The sequence below is a fragment of the Halichoeres trimaculatus genome, unplaced genomic scaffold, assembly GCF_033239565.1.
Source record: "Halichoeres trimaculatus isolate MK-OKI-2021-1 unplaced genomic scaffold, fHalTri1.1 fHalTri1_scaffold_20, whole genome shotgun sequence".
NCBI classification, from domain to species: Eukaryota; Metazoa; Chordata; class Actinopteri; order Labriformes; family Labridae; genus Halichoeres; species Halichoeres trimaculatus.
The window spans coordinates 2,091,953-2,096,267 of NW_027437198.1; positions in this window are offsets into that span (position 1 = coordinate 2,091,953).

The window sequence follows — 4,315 nt, forward strand, 5'->3', positions numbered from 1 at the left end:
CCAAAGTGACGTAAAGTTTCTGAACCGCCAAAATAAAATAAAATTATATATATATATATATATATATATATATATATATATATATATATATATATATATATATATATATATATATATATATATATATATATATATATAATTTACAAATGTAATAGATATGAAATTATACATCTTTTCATGTCCGTGTTTTTCATTCCAGCTTGACGTTATGTCGTGTTTTTCAGTTGAGTGTGCTTTCAATGCCACATTTGGTTTTCAAAACCTGACAAGTCAACGTTTCGGCTTCAAGCACAATCAGTAACATGTCATGGCTCCTAAAACAAACAAAATGAACACACACACACACACACACACACACACACACACACACACACACACACACAAACAAACTAATCAATTAATTGATTAACACAATAAACATTGTACTAAAACCAACTAGAATGCCTGGAGATAGAGAGAGAAAGAGAGAGAGAGTGGCGACAGTTCCGTTTACTGCAACGGTTCAGTTTTTTCACTGCAATGGCGGAACATGAAGCCCCTCAAACGTTCCCGGAAGCGACTTTTTTCTTCCCCACAGCCATTATATACGTGGACGCCTCATTGACTGGCACTGCTGCTGCTGCCTAATGGAGTTGACTTAGCTGCCGGCCGCCATCTTGGATGGGTCTCACACGCCGCCCCAGTGCGTTTATTATACTGAGAAAGGTGTAGAATGCACAACTTTTATGAGCATACCTGTGGTTGCAGAGAGACTTGTCCCTGAACGGACGTGTGCTTCTAGCAAAGGCTGAGGGAATTTCAAGGCTTATTTATTCTGCCACCTCTCTGGCTTTAAACAGGAAAACAATCAAAAAATTGACTAATTATTGTTTAACTTTCTCTGGAAGAACAGAATACATTATATCCGTAAATCTGTTGTAATCAATTCTCGAAAAAATGGAGGGCTTGACTTCTTAGATTTTGGATTATTACACCATGTTTTTAAGATCAATTGGTTAAAAAGTTTCTTTAGAAATGATTCATCCTTATGGAATTTTATACCCAAATTTGTATTTAACCAAATAGGTGGACTTTCTTATTTGTTAGTGTACAATTATCAGATTAATAAAATGCCCCTAAAACTGTCAGAGTTCCATAGACAGGACTTACTTGCATGGAAATTAATGTACAAACACAATTTCTCTCCACATAACTACTACCTATAGAATAATGGAGACATTCTACACAACAGAAAGAGCCTCTTCCTTAGAAACTGCTTGACAGAGACATTCACACTGTTGCTCAGCTGCTGAGCTCAGATGGCTTTTTAATTTCCTATGAGGAATTTATACTAAAATTTGATTTTTTGGTTTCAGTAAAATAATTTTACAAGGTGATTCACTCCATACCAACAGGTGTTGTAATTTTATACAGAGACTCATTTCAGCCGTATACTGTCTCCATTGTAAATCCACTTAACACTGTTTGTGGCAAAGTTTGTCTTGGATCTTGCAAGAGCAACAACAGAGCTACTTGGGAGCTTTTTATGAAAGAAATTGTAACAAAACCTTATGTTACTGCATACTGGGCAAAATCTAAAACAAATATACCATGGGCCAGAGTCTGGATGTTACCCCACAGATATATGATCTCTAATAAAATCAAAGAAGTTTCTTTTAAAATATTACATAAAATTTACCCAGTTAAAAACTACATGCAAAAATTCAAGAAAGATATTGATGTTAGTTGTTCATTTTGCTTAGTACAGCCTGAAACAGCCAATCACATTTTCTGGCACTGCAGCCACACAAAAGGCTTTTGGAGAGATATTGCAAAATGTATTAATGATAAGTTACATATGAGCTTTGATTTGCAGTTATTTTTTTATATTGTGTACTAGTCAATGTTTATACTTTTTTGCTTTTGTTTCTCAAGAAATGTATTATTGTCTATAAATAATGAATGAATTTAAAAAAAAAAAGAAGGTGTAGAATATACAACTATTATGAGCATAACTCAGCAATTTTTTACCCGATTTTCACACGGATGCGTTTGTTACAATCAACAGAGATGTACTAATAATACAGGACTCGGTCACACATTTTAATACATTCTTTCAAATTAAAATACTTTTTATTTTGCTATTTTTTGTCGTGCAATGAGATAGGACAGTGAGACGGACAGACAAAACATATGAGCAACAACATTTTTGTGGTCATACATATATACTTATATTTACATATATATTCACAATGCCAACTTTACACATATTTCCTAATATAATAATATTATTAATATTGATAATAATAATAATAATAATAATAATAATAATAATAATAAATATTTATTTTAATTACCACTTAATCGTAGTAAAATTAATAATAACAATGGCAACATCAGCCACAATAATAATGAAATTAAATTTAACTGTAGTATGGATTCTTATAAGAACAAAGATAAAAAAAAATAGATACTGTTACTGATACTGTAGAACAGTAATATTAATAATTTGTTATAAAAGGGAGAAAAGTCATTAGTAGCTGCAATCTAATTAAAGTAACTGTAAATGTAAATATATCAAAGTAAATAAAACAAAAAAGAAAGTATTAAAGAGTAATAAAAATACATAAAGGGTGGAGTATAAACAAGCAGAGGATGAACAACAACATCATTAGCGGCAGGTGATATGATGGTAGGGGCAGGGAGGGGTTGTCATCGGTGTGGCTGTGGTTGTATGGAGAGACGCTGTAAAGGGGGCCTCCTCAAGCCAGTGTCACCTGGAAATCTTAAAAATGTGAAGAAGAAGAAAAACGCTTGAGATAAAGTGAGAGAGTACCAGCTCCTACTGTTGGCATTTTGTTGATACTCCAATACCGTTAGTTGTGATGACATAAAATGATAAATGGTCAATAAAACAAAATTATTGTGAAGTCTTACTTGTGAAAGGTAATCCCACGTGATCTGCTCTCAATATTGCGCCGGTTACAGCAACCATAGGCGGCACAAAATACTGGCATAATTAATCACTTTGCGCTCAATCCGTTTGTGTCTGCTGCTGGAATGCAGTGAGAAGACCCATCCAATATGGTGGGCGACGCCCTACGCAGTTCAGTACGTAATGAGGCGTCTATGTATATAATGTCTATAGCTGTTTCCCAAAGCCCAGGTACCTTGCCTTGCCTTGGTCTGATGTGGACGTGGGGTGGGCGTGGGCAGGCATCCACATCATCAGTCGCTGCCCAAGTGCTGTTCCAATGTTCATGTCCTCCGGAGGCATATGTCCTCAGTTTGGTTAGCATGTGGCTAATTGACCAAGGATACACAGGTGTATCCTTCGCTGCCTTGCCATGGCTATAAATACCCAATATGCAACGCGTGAATCTACAAAAAAGGAAAAAAATGGAAGGAAAAGACGCACCAGAGAGAGACGCTCCAGCGGAGGCGCGTGGTAAATTCCAATTTCAATGTAAGCAACAAAATACACCTCTGAAAAATAACAACTTATGCCATGTCCACCACGTAACTCTTTTATGTGTCATTCACGTAACTATAATTACTGAGAAGCTGCACCTCCAGAGTGTCAATGATGTGACAATAAAAAGCAAAATGCGTAGAAAAGTGGCAAGCCATGACAATTGTTGGAAATGAGATGAGGTGTATGACACACATCTAAGTGTTAAAATAACTGTTTTCCCACACTGCTTTGCAGGGTACCTCTAACTGAGCGCTCAGTAATTTTCCCACACTGCTATCCTGAGAGAGCTACTTTTCCCACGCTGCCTTACAGGGTACCTTTCACTGTGCACTCAGTCAGTTTCCCACACTGCGATCCTGACAGGGTACCTCACAGATAGTTTGTCACTCAAAATGATGTCTTAGCACTAAATTTCTCAAATACTTAACCTACTTCTTGTTGGAGATGTGATGCTATCAATCTGACCAAAATACCTTAAAACTATTAATCTGACTCCATTCTCTTCTCACCTCTTTCCGCGCAGTTCGTTGATAGGGAAGGATCAGGAGGCGTCCTGGTTCTCAGTTGAACACAAATGTATTAATAATAGGTCAAGAATATGCATTTACAGAGATCTCTGGTGCAGCCTCATTTCCCTGTTCACTACATGTTGCAGAGACAGTTCATGAGACTGACCCTGACTCTCTCAGCACCAATATAAAGTCTCTAACAGAGTTTCTCTAAGGAATGTAGGTTGAGTCGTCTTCTTATTGGCTCTCCAGGTGTTGTCTCCCTCTTATTGGCTGCTGGCCGTCTTCTGTCTCTGTCTGTGACTAGCATTCATCAAGTGGGTGATCAGCCTTATCTGTAGAGAAACTGTTA